Genomic DNA, 13530 nt, shown 5'->3' on the forward strand with positions numbered 1-13530 from the left:
TGCTGGCATTAAGTCCATTTGTTTCAACAGCTGCAAACTGAAAGCATCCAGTCCATGTCTCTCGATGTCAATTTGACAACAATCTATCAGTACAACATCAAGGTTTATAATGGACGAATGAAATGCTGGATAATGAAACAAAGACTTCTGTTTCACAGCCAAATAGTTTTCAGTTCTTGAAACAACTGACAGTTTATTGCTGGAAGGTGAATTAAACACATAAAATTGAGGAATTCGTAGATCCCAATAGTACCCTTGGCAGTTTGTTTTTCTATTCATAGCTCTTTCATCATGCTGTTACACCGAAAGGTCAATGAATTTTTCTTTTTCAGTGTTATTATTTTAAATTGAAATGCAATATTAAAGTGGAGCAAGTGATGGCTATTCAGCATATGACAGTATTAAGAAAATTCCCTCTGCAATGTTACAACTTGCTGTGTCATTGTGAAAGGCTGGATAAGTCCATCAGGTGAAAGGTTAACTCTATACCTACCGTATTCTCTCTGGCCTGCCTACTACATGTATAATAATGTAATTAACAGCCATTGTTACAGGTTTATAATGTATTTTTCTAATCTCATTTTATATGTATAATAATCATGTTTCTGAGTGCTTTTTTTATGAGACCCACTGCAACTTTGTTTCCCCCCTAAACAGCCCCTCTCTTCCTCCCCCCACCCTTTCTCTTTTACATCTTGAAAACTGTCTCTTGTGGGGAGTGTTGCCTTTTCCCTGTTATATTTGGTTTTGTTTTCTTGCCAATTCCCAGCTTGTTTAACTCATTAGCTACTTTATTAGTTTTCTTGTCATAAGTATTTTTACATGCTTGCATTTAGTTCTCATGGTGTATGCTGTTATTTTTCTTATTAACCTCTTGGCATTTATTTTAATAAAACATTCTTAGTAAGAATTTTACTAACTTGCTGATATTTTGTCTTGTGTTTTTAACCAGTTTCATGAATGTATTATCTTGGTCTGGTTCACGGACTAACACAATTAAAACTGGTGTCTGGCCACCACTTACACTGACTGATTGATACGCACACTACATAAATACACACACACACACACACACACACACACACACACACACACACACACACACACACACACACACACTATTCAAATGTGCACAACTTCTCTACAAACACTTACTCAACAAGCACACTCAACCTAACTGGAAACTGCACGAGTTGATAAGCGTCCCTCACTCCCGCTCACACACTCTCACCGCTGTGCTGGAGAAATCTGCTGACACTCTTTATACTTGCCCTCCCCGCTCAGTTCCAACACCGTTGCTGTGTCTTGTCGTTTCTGTTTGAGACAACTCTCTTGTTAATCGTCCCGTCCTTCTGTGTCACTGACCCCGTGAGACGGCAAGAAGTGTCACAATGTCCGGGGGGAGGGGCAGGTGTAAACTGCAGGTTATTTGAGGCCACTGGTTAACTTCTGGATCAGCTGAACAAAGCTCACTCTGACTAAAAGGGTGATTTTTCTGTACACATTTTGCACCAGTGCCCTCTTTCTCTAACAATTAGTTATAATCTGTGCAAAATACTGCATATCAGTCATCTCAACAGGATACATTTGACTGTGAATTATGTAGAGAGCAGGACATCTCATGAGCACACATAGATGTGGGTTATTTACAACAGACACATAGATGACTTATGTGATGGTCTAAAGTACTCCCCAATCTTTTTTTCTTTCCTCCATTGCCTCCCTGGCTTGTTATGCCTGGATAGCAGCGTTATAGTTATCGCCAGCTGTTCTCTGTTTGGTGAACACTTTTCCCCATTCAGCTTATTGATATAATGGCTAATACTGGGCCGTTTGGGAGCATCCATAATGCTTAGACACACACCAGTACACCATGCCAATATGAAGTACTTTTGGGATCAAAACAAACCTTACTGTTCCTTCCAGTGTAAACCGCTGATATGGCTTTCAGCTAGCTGGTATTTATTGTTCTCTTCTGAAACGCTGCCAGTATGTGTTGTTCACTTTACTACTGTGTCAGTGCACTCGTCCATGGGTTCATTCAGCCCTTTTCTCTCTATTCAGCTTTATTCCTCCTCCACTAATTCAAGGTATTGACACTGACACACAAGCAAAAGATTAACTTCATTAATCCTGATTATTACTTTAACTCACTGAGTGATGTCTCCAGATTTTAATTCTTTTTTTAAATTTCTTTTTAAATCTGCTTAACAAAATAACTTGGCCTTAACTGTTGCGATTCTTGTCATATTTAAGCAAGCAAAGAACAAGGATTAAAATTGTCTAACATCAAACCTAACATTTTTCTCCTCTGAAATTAACATTTTTGTGTCTTTGATTTGAAAAAGGTGTTTTTTTGCCTAGAACACCTGCTTAAACACCAGCAAATAGAGACAAAGAATTAACTTTGAATTACTGGCAGCCTAAAATGATTTTCTCCTTTATCCATGTAGTGTTTTCAGCTATGCGTTTTCTTATTTATAATGTAGACTTGGCCTTCAGTGTTTGTTTTTTTTACTTCTCTGTGCCATATTTGATTTAAGCTAATATCCGTCCATTGGCAGTCAATATATTTATGCCTTTTATGTGTCCGATTTTCAGGCTCGCCTCAACCACCAAACTGATGAAAAATACAATAAGTTGGAAGTTTTTTCCAAATCACAAATGTATTACAAACACTGCCTAAAATATTGCATCTGTGAGTAGAAAAAGTGCCTTTTTTCCTGCGATTGGAAAATTATATATTTTTGTACTTTATCATTCAAGTGCCAATTTTCTGTCTTCGTTTATCTCACCAAAAGCTTTTTTGTTGAGCACAAAAAAACTAAATTCTCAGGCTTTTCATTTAATTTTTCAGCAAAATGCACATGCTCTTTAAAATATAAACTGGGAAACAAGCAGACATTTCCCACCATTAAACTTTGGCTTAATGGATCCTGTTCTGAATTTGATTAACTGAGATCTTTTTGTTATTGGACAGCAGTATGCATTAAGCGCCTGTTTGCATACTGCTGCCCTCTCTGGCCCAGTTATCCGTGCCTTTTCAAATCTGTCGCAGGGCATTCAGTGCATTTATCTACTAACTACCTTTTCACCTGTCAATCTTTTATTTTTCTTATGTTCTGTTTAACAAACATTCCTCCAATGAGTTAAACGGCAGGTAAACCAATCAGTATTGGTCTCAGCGATGAAGCACTCAGGTGGTTAAAGGGCAAATGCTACCAAAATAAAGAATGAGAATTTTTTTTTAGCGCCACTGGATTTTTGTGTTTTTCTTTATTTTTATGACTGTGATAAGTATGCATAAAAGTATTTTTTTTCTTCCTACAATTATACTAGTATGGTATATACTGTAAGTTCCTCATCCATATAGTGGTGCACTAAAATCTGTGAGATTTTGTGGAGGTGTAAGTTTTTATGTGAAATAGAATTTATTTTGTTTTGTGTTACCTTGTTTTTATAGAGGGTTAGACTGAGAATTCTGAAAAGGGTGTAAAACATGTAATGCCAGTTTTTGTTGCTCACACCAAAAAAAAAGGAAAACAAATGTCATGTGTGCAATAAAGAACCATATTTACAAGCTTCCCTCTGACTGCTCTACCTGGACTGGTCCTTTGCTTTTTCGCTCATGCTTCTTTATCGGTGACATCATCGCTTTGGATTGGCTGTGATTTAGCGTTTTAAAGGTAGGTGTGCCGCATTTCCACAAAATAAAAGTTCAACACTGGAAAAATAGCTCTAGCCTAAGCCTTAAAAAGTGAAATCAAGCCCTCCTCTTGGATTTTAGTGTGATGGTGGTAAAATGTTGCCCTTCTGTGACGGTCACAAAGCAAAAGGTTTCTGTCTGGAGTTGGTATTTAGCGGTCAAATGCATTCGTTCTGTGCTTTAAACAAACTTTGAACATCTGGGCCGAGGAACAACTGGCACATACATCCTCTGTATTTCTTTTCACATGTTTTTTTTTTACCCCTCCAGCGATCCTGCATGAGAGATGACGTAGTGTAACAATCGATTAAAGGTTCATACCTCTACTGCAAACTGAGCGCTGACACTATTTGTGGATAGATCTATTTTTAATAAAGGCTGATGATCCACAGTTATGTCTGGCGTCTCACTGCTGCACACTGAACTCACTGCAGAGGTTAACCTCTCTTAAAGCTGCACGTCATACTGAATGAGCTGCAGTGTTTAAATGTCCACTAAGTCTATAAACAGCAATACAACAGTCACTAAATGGCATACATCAGACGGAAATTTTCTCATACAAAGACCTCCAACACTGAGATTATAAAATGTATTTAAAATTCAATGTGTCATCCCTCAATTTTTGTGTTTTCCATTTAACCTGATATTTGTGTTTGGAACAGCCCGCACAATATTATTGGTGTTACTCTTTCTGACTGAATGCTTTGTGCAGCACTACCTCTCCCAAGTAAACCTATTTGGATTTCCATCATTGTGGCTTTAATAGTAGTTTATCTGTAAGAGATCCTACAGGGAGCTTGACCTCTCTGGGGACTATTTGGGAATTATCTTTTGGCAAATAAACTAAATATAAAGTTGTTCATGCCAGGTCAATTTAACATATAAAACCGAAAACTTATTTCCTTATTTGAGAAAAGTGTATTTTTAGAATACTGCTATCCTAAACATATTCTCATATGTCTTTGAGGAAACAGTGAGGAACAAAATACATTTCTCGCATACATATTGTAGTTGTGGTAGTTCTAATGAATTAATACCCAAATGATTTCCTCTCAATTAGGAGAATGTTGCACCTAATGGGTAAACATGAAAATCAACTGCTGTCATCTAAACTCTGTCTTTGTTATTTTGAGACTGAAAACAGAAGCATAATCCTGTTACCTGAAGTACTAAATATATGTATACTTATACCATAATCTGATCATGATGCCAACTGAAATGGCATTATGGCATAGTATACTCATTAATCAGCTCATGGTAATCACAGATGAAAAATCAAAACAAAGACATCCCTCCATGTTTTTTCTCTTATCTTACAGTGTCAATATGAGATTTTTGCTGCAGGCTACTGAACATCCTTGCAGATATTTACCCTAATTATCAAACATATGTCAACTCTGGGTTACAGGGGAGTCAGGTGCATGTGAATATAGTTGCAGAAGCAACAGAATCCTAAAACCTGCAATGAAACTAATGGCAACCTGCCGCTTTAGTGGGTAATTATCACTTTCTACCCTGTCAAAATGATGAGTCAGTGCTGCACCATCTTCCCATTGGCACCAGTGTACAACTCCTGTGGGCTTCCTGATAAATTACGGCCTGTGAGAAGGTGAAGTAAACCAGCTGTTGTCACCTGTGAAAGTAAACCTGTGCAAATGTACAGTTAGATGTATTCACAGTTGTATTCCTACTTCTTTATTTGATGCAGTTATAATAACAAAGGCCTTTGTAGTGGACATCTCGTTACGGCTCAAGTTGGCGACTCTGCAGGAAATAATCCAAAACCACAGGGACACATCTTTCCCTCTCTCTCCTTCTCTCATCCTATTGCTGGAGGACAGAGCTGCTGAATAGGACAGTGGGGAGTAAATGGTTTGCGAGGGGGCTGCTGGAAGTGACTTTAATGCAATGCAGGAAGCAGGAGCGAGAAAGAGAGGCAGAGAAGTGGAAGGAGGAGAGTGCTGATGGTGGCTTTGGCCCCCAGGAAGATGCATCAAAGGAGCATTTGTCGCAGAGACCAGCTGGGAGTCTAATCAGAGAAAGAGAACTGGAGTGTGTGTGTGTGCGTGCGTGTGTGTGTTTTGAAGGGGTAGAGTGGAAGGGTTGCATCAGAAGTGACAGATGAACCAGCTTCCTGTGGAATGAATATAGGGCATTCATCAGAGTGCAGCTGTTTCTTGCTGTGTGTGTGTGTGTGTCTGTGTGTGTGTAAGAGAGAGAGTTGTTTTAGAGTGTGCATTTGTTGCAGCTGTCAAGCTTAGATTGATGAATGAAACTCTGTAGTTCTCTGGGCACCTGTGGCGAGTGACAGTCTAGCAGTTGGATTTTGTGTGTGTTAGAAAGAATGAGGGAGTAAGACAGAAAGACAGACAGCCAAGGGAAAAGTTAGTGGTTTTTATTTATTTTGTGGCTAGAGAGAGTAATTCTCCTTCAGGAATCTGTAACAGAGTCATTTTGTGATGCTTTCTAAAATTCATCATTCTGGATGGTATAGCACAGGTGGTCATGTCTTCTGAAGATTATCCATCTCTCCAGGAAAAGCTATTGAGGACATTTCCTGCTTCTCTTTGATAGCTGCAAATAATATGTCAGGGTTGGTGATGAATATGCCATATGGTCTCCTGGTTCAAAAGTCTAAATACCAGGGGGAAATTCCATTTATATTCTAGGTTTTCCATAATAATGTCTAAGCAGACAGCTCAGTTGACATTTCCCTAGTCCGCCATGTCCCCATTGACACACAAATGTCACCGTAAGAAGCCAAATTGTCGACCTATCAGTCATGTCACTCCAGCTCGGACCAAACAATACATGTTCCTCTCCAGTCCAGCAAGGCTGTCCAGCTGCTGTTGTGCTGTTTTTATGTTAACTGATCTTGACAGGTGTGAAAACTGCAGGCCTGCTGTGTTACCCAATGCTGACAGAGAGTTTGTGTGCATGCATGCATGCATGCTTGCGTGCATGCATGCGTGCGTGCGTGTGTTTGTGTGTGTGATGTCTTCTGCCAGGTCTGTCTCTCTCTGTGCCCACCGCCTATATGTGAATTTAATGTTAATACAAGTTGTGGTTGTGGCCCGGGAAATAGCTACACTGTGGTAAAGACATAAGGGACTTTGGTGACAGGAACATTTCTGTGTCAATGCAGGGAATCAACTGACATCAGTCTGAGATTAAAAAATCCAGTGTCAGCAGGTGAAATGTCCTCTGGTCTGAAACGCTTCTCTTTCATCACACAAGATCATGACCCATCTGGAGCTGTTTACAACTGGCAACCACCATGACTGAATATTAAGAATTAGGATACATTTCCTTCAGTTCCCTGGTTGCTCCAAGAATTTGCCTCTGTGTCGTCACTTTAGTTGTGACATTAGCTGTATTAGTTAGTGCAGCTTTGAGAATATAAAAAGCCAATTATTTAATTTTTTAACTAGTAAATTATAAGTACATTCATTTCATTATACAATCAAAGGTCCCCATCGATAGTGGTAATTGCAACAGTAGTTATTTGCCGTTTTAAAGAGACAGTGATGCTTCATTTTTTTCAGCCAGTCATGTCATTAATTAGCTACACCTGTGCGTTTTTTCTGAAAATGTCTGATGGGAGTTAGGCCTACCAGTTTGTTTTTCATAGCTTTAAATAACTGATGCGTATTAAAATTAAACTACTATTTTCTTTCATGTTTTTGTAAAGTTTAAGCCACATTACAACATTCTTTAGTTGGAAGCTGAAGAAAAGTGATACACGCAAGAAATCTACAGGGATTAAAACTCAGGTAAGCTAATGTTTAGCTAGCTAAGCTTAAACATTTCTGTTAGCTTCATTGACAGTTTTTAAAACATCATATAAGCCATGAATTGAAGTAGCTATGACAACATCACACAATTAAACATAATACACCGTGAGAAAAAAGACATTACTGAAAACAGTAAGCAGACAGAGGAGCAAAAAAAAAAAGTGAAGTAGCGAATGTTTATAGACTACCACATGCTAGCTGGTGCTGGTATTATGTTCATGCTGCAGCTTTAGCCTCACTAGTGTATAATAGCTGTCTGTATACTGTCAGTAACAATTTCTGTGCTGCTCCTCATATTTTAAATGTTTTATAAAGCAATCATAGGGTGTAAAATCAAACTCAAGGCTATTGTAGCACGGTAGTTTGCTATAAGCAGAAAATGTAGCAAACAGGTTGCAGGTTGCTTTTCATCTCTTTCAAAGTATTTTTCAATGTGACTTCTTGGCTTTTGTTAAAGGTGCTCTAAGCAATGTCACACAATTTTTAGGCTTTAACATTTGTTGTTACATACAGCAAACATCTAACTATCCGCTAGCTGCCTGTCCCCTGACACACTGTTATAAAACGCAGTCTCTGTAGACAGCCCAGGCTCCACAAACGCTAACAAAAACCAACTGCCAACCTGAGGCCTGCATTACGAAGCAAGAAAGATTTGGCGTTAACGAGATAACTTCAGGTTCAATCCAGGGTTTTCTTTATCATGTCGGTGGATCACTTGTTACCGGGTTAAATCACCAAGGTAACATATGCTAAACACCTGTTGGAGATTAGACTGACCAATCAATACTCGGTTGATGGCGCCACCGTTCTTGGCAGATTTGCTGGAGCTGGGTTTGCGGACAGAGAGGTGTGCTCATAAAAGGTAAAACATTTAGAGACCGACAACCCTGTTAATATTCCCTGATGGGTATCTTTATGAAAGATATAGATTTTAAGCGGAGTGAATTTCCTATAGGCTATTTGTGTTTTACAATGATAAAAGTACTGATTATGCAAATGGAGTCTGGTGGGTTTGGTGATGGGGATTTTGCCCTTAAATTAATAAACATAAAAACTTATAAAAATGTTGGCTGAGTGAGTTTAGCCAAGGGAAATTTGAATTGAGGCTATTTGTCAGCTTTTTGAGCTTTGTGTTGCCAATGTACACATCTGTTTGAATTATTTATTCATTAATAATTAAATTTATTTATTTTTTATTTGCTCTCATGATTGCTTACCACTGCCAGGGTTGCAACTAAAATGATAGGCTAAAGTAACAACAGTTTATGGAAAGCACATGTGTAATTATGGTCAGATCTTGTGCCTGACTGATGGGGAAGTGATACTGATAAGCTCTGGTAGATGTTAGTGATTGATCTCGCTGTGCAAACGGCGCCTCTTTTATGTGAACATGCGGATCACTGGATTGGGAAACCCTGGGTTGATTACCACCGTTGTGCCACTGCTTATGCGGGACCGCAGTTGTTAGGGTTAGTGAAGCCAGGTAACTGAGAGAAATCTAGGGTATGTCGATCTTGATTTATGGGACAGGCCTCTGGAGCCCATTTCAGGAAGGTTAACAAACTCTGAGTTTAACACTGCTCTCTGAGTAGATATACCCTGAGATGGAAAACTCTGAGTTTTTGGTTCTAGAACAGCTGATTTGAGTTGAGTTACGTACGTGCACCAATACAATACAAAGGTAGCATGAATTCAATGCAGTTCATTTTATAGTATCAATTCATAACAAGAGTTATTTCGAGACACTTTACAGATAGAGTAGGTCTAGCCACACTCTATAATATACGAGGACCCAACAGTTCTAGTAGTTCCCTCCAGAGCAAGCAACAGTGCGACAGTGGCGAGGAAAAACTTCCTTTTAGGCAGAAACCTCGGACAGACCCAGGCTCTCGGTAGACTGTGTCTGACTGGACGGTTTGGGTTGAAAGGAAGAAGGGCAATAACAATCACAGTAAAAGATAATAGAACAGTGACTCCAAATTGTAGTTTGTAGTAGTTCATGGCATAGCAGGGTACTGCAGTGGATTACAAGGCACTGCAGAGCGTAACAGGACGTAGCAGGGGACTGCAGAGCGTAGCAGGATGTAACTGGGCATCGCCCGATGTGTAGCAGGACCACGGCCACAGCTGCCACCACGATTTTGGAACCTCCCTGATCCAAGCAAACGTGCCGGGGGAAAAAGAACACAAGGACTCCGGAGAATGACCCCTCAGACCTAGGTTAGTAAAAAGCATTTCTGGGACATGGATGCACACAAATGGAAAGATAAAGGAGAGATGAGCTCAGTGTGTCCAAGGAAGTCCCCTGGCAGTCCAAAACTATTACAGCATAACTAGAGAAGACAGGGTAAAGAGAGGAGCCTGGTGGGGCTGTACTGCCCTGCCTCCCTCGAGTTTTATTATATTATTGATTATATGGTATCTGACGACTATGAAGGGAAGCAGAGAAGAGAAGGGGTGCCCTGTGAATGGAGTCATGATACCATGATTCACCATGGGAACAACCAAAAACAAACTGGTTGGCGGAAATACTCATGTGCAAATACAACGAGTTTGATCACATACTTAGTTAAATAGCGAGAATTGGTGTGGAAAAAAATTTCTGCTTGGGTTAATGCGTAAGCTCTAATATAGTGTATTTATTTCATATTTAATCACAGGTAACCTATAATATTACTGGTGAAAACTGGAATGGTAGGCTACACCTATCATTTCATTTAGGTGCATCCCGTCAGGCGAAAAATAAAGTACTACTAATCCCATTCTGAGGTTGCAGCACCATCATTAACAAAATTAGGATTTAACATCATCTATTTCTTTTCAATGTCTCTTAATGGTTTGTGTCCTGGAAACTCTACACAAACATTTAAAACATGCTTCACAGCGTGCTGTGCTGGGATGTAAGAGCATGTCCATGATGGGTGACGTTAGTGACATGAGGACAGTTATGGCTAGGCTACATAACTGACTGGGAAGAAAAATGATACGGCTCAAATAGGTAGGCCTAGTTCTCCCTTTAATCTGTAAATTAAAATTCGGGCGCACCGCCGGCCCATCTCGCCCGCACCGTTGGGGAAGTGGAGCGTGAGCCCGTGCGATAGGACCCGAAAGATGGTGAACTACGCCTGGGAGGGCAAAGCCAGAAGAAACTCTGGTGGAGGCCCGTAGCGGCCCTGACGTGCAAATCATCCGGTCACACAGATCTATGTAGTGAATTTGCAGCCATAACCCTGCAAGAGGCCAAAATAGCCAATTTGGCTCTTTTCATCTTCATTCTTCTACTCCTCAACCCCTACTTATCAATGTTACGGCTGCCATCACAAAAACATTTTGAAATTTAAGCAAAAATGCTTACTTCCTCCATTACCTCTCTAACTTTAATGCAACAGCGTGCTGCGTCATTTTTATTGTTCTTTAGCACATGCAGATCAGTTCGTAACAGTGAACAATGGATTCTGAAATAGAACACATTGTAAAAAGGTAATGTGAACAACCAAACAAAAAATCAATCTGAGCAAACAAATCTGAATTAAGCACTAAGTCTTGCGGTGTGAATGTAGCCTTAGAGCACCTTTAAGCTTCCCTGTACTGATTGTTGCTGCTTTCTGCTATTGTTGTTGTTGCTTTAATGGAACGGCTTTCATGATTTCAAAATAGACTTCCATGATGTGAAGGTGAAGATTGGGAAAGGTGGTCACTCCAAAGCAGAGAAACCCAAGCACAGATTGTTTAGTCTTTGTTTCTTTTTACAGAAGCTCAGAGCTCTTTGAAGGAAGTTTACCTTCCTCTGACACTGGCTCCCCTGTGGTTTGACCCTGGACGTTAAATGTATGTGTGGATGTAAACATTTCCGCACACTCATGCAGAAACAGTCCCAAAAGGAGCCGTACAAAACTACCTCCCTCCATTTGATTACGTCTTATACATGCTGAGAATCTTTGACTAGATCCAACAATAACTCCTAATCCCACTTCTCTGGGAAGCATACACATGTGTGCGTGCGTGTGTGGGTGTGTATATATATGTGTGTATTGCTATGCATAGCATGTGGAGGTTTGTTCACTCAGGGTTCACTTTTAAATAGCACAATTGTGTGTGTGTGTGTGTGTGTTGTGTGTGTGTGTGTCTGTGTGTGTGTGTGCATACCCTGGGAAATGAAAACGCTGACCCAATTTAACACACCTGTGTCTCGCTGCACTTTGGCCTAGCACTCAATCACACAAACACACACACACACACACACACACACACGCACCTCAATCTGACTCCTGTGGCGTACAGTTCTCCAATATCACATAATCCCAGAGCGCTGCCTCTGCTATACAGATAAAGTCAACCAATTCAAATATCTGAGGTGTTTTTCCCGTACTTTTTTTCATTTTTTTCCACTTTAAAAGTCCAAAACTGATAATGCTCCAACTGAAAGTTGTGGTTATAACTCATTGTTATTAGTTTCACTTGTCTTCATGTGCATGATTAAGGCTGTGCGCCGAAGTAGATTTACAGTCTTATTAATTATAAAAACCAAGCTGTTTCCATTTAATCATTTCAAGTCACTGAAACTGTCTGCAGGTGCCAGATATTTAATAATACAGGGATTACTAATAATGTATACAAATATCTGGTGGAAACAGCAGATGTAGATTGTTCTATCTTATTTGTTTGTTTCAGATTTATGCTTTCCTGTTTGTGTTATGTGTCTGCTGTTAAGGATGTGCCTCCATACTGGGTGTGTTTCCCCTTAGACTGAGCTCCCAGCACGCTGTTCAGGTCCCGGTGAGCAGCTCTGCGCTGGGCGACCTCACACTGAGCGGTAAGGCAGTAATGAACTTTATACTATACTGTGGCTGCATCCTTAACAGGCTGTGGTTTCAGCCCTTTCTCTCATCATTAGCCTCAGTGTTGCTGTAACTAAACACATCTCCCTAAACGTTCACGCAGCTTCTCTCCTGACCTCCTCACACAGCTCTCACCCTCTGGCCTTTTCCTCCCCCTTGGCTGTTGTCCTCCGGCCTGATTCACAGTATTTCCTCCTTATTCTTCCTTTACCCCTTCCCTGGGCTGGTCCCACTCCTCTGATCCAAGACATTATCTCTCTAATAGAAGCTGACAACCACATCAATTTTTCAGCCTAGTGTAATGTAGCACCATGCTGTCACTGTTCCTCACAAACCGCACCCTTGTGTGCACAAGGGAAGCTGTAATATTACCCTGTTAATTATTAGGGTGGCACATTTAGAGTCATCATCAATACCGCTGTAATTGAAAAAAAAAGTGCATTAATTCGAGAAATGAGGGAATCTGGAGCTTCTAACCTCTAGCTGTTTTAGTACTAGAAGGTACTATGTGATTTTGTTTTGATGTTTTGGAAACTACCACCGCATTACATATCTATGACATCTGGGGGATACCCTTTGATTTCAGCAGGAGGAGATAAAAGCATTGAGACATGGATCCTGTTGCAGTCATGTAGTTTTGGAAACCTGCTAGTGGCAGTAGAAGCAGAAGATGAGGTTTATACTTAAATACATTTCACAGTCAGCATTTGGACACTCAAAGACCTAATTCTTAGTTCAATTCTTAGTTATTTTTGTTTATTAATTATAATTTTTATTTATGTATGTATGTATGTATATATGTGCACACACACACACACATATATATATATATGTACTGTGTATATAATGTACGTATACAGATACTGTATGCAATGGCTTTTCCACTGAGACATTTTTGCATGTAATTGCAAACAAAGCAGAGGTGTAAACATAAGGCTGAAACTAACATTTATATTTTAAAAATCTGTTTTATGTGAATTAGATACATAGCTGCGCTTTTTTGAACATGTCTGCTCTTATCACAGGCTGCATCTCCATCTCTCTGTGTCTGTCTGCCAATATCTGCCCATCAAGCTCTTTTTGTATCTGCCATGAAGCAGCCTGTTCAGCAGCTCTCTCTCACTCTCTCTCCTGTTGCTGACATGTTTTCCACCTCTTTACTGAATAACAATTTCTAATGGAAAGAAGGGGG

At 39.9% G+C, this 13530-nt stretch overlaps 2 long non-coding RNA genes across 2 annotated transcripts in view; both read right to left on the reverse strand.

Annotated features, from left to right (window-relative positions):
* Nucleotides 1-840: 840 nt before the first annotated feature.
* The window catches only part of LOC117936181, an 18116-nt gene continuing 5426 nt past the window's right edge, over nt 841-13530 (reverse strand). Inside the window, exons 2-3 of the long non-coding RNA XR_004654898.1 lie at nt 9530-9535; nt 841-851 (exon numbers count right to left, since the gene is read on the reverse strand). This is a non-coding gene — a long non-coding RNA (uncharacterized LOC117936181). The remainder of the gene's footprint in view (nt 852-9529; nt 9536-13530) is intronic.
* Nucleotides 873-1247, reverse strand: LOC117936180. The gene is made up of 2 exons (XR_004654897.1): nt 1108-1247; nt 873-1029 (listed from the first exon to the last, which is right to left on the reverse strand). It is a non-coding gene; the product is annotated as an uncharacterized LOC117936180 (long non-coding RNA).

This window comes from Etheostoma cragini, chromosome 20 (genome assembly GCF_013103735.1).
Source record: "Etheostoma cragini isolate CJK2018 chromosome 20, CSU_Ecrag_1.0, whole genome shotgun sequence".
Taxonomy (NCBI): Eukaryota; Metazoa; Chordata; class Actinopteri; order Perciformes; family Percidae; genus Etheostoma; species Etheostoma cragini.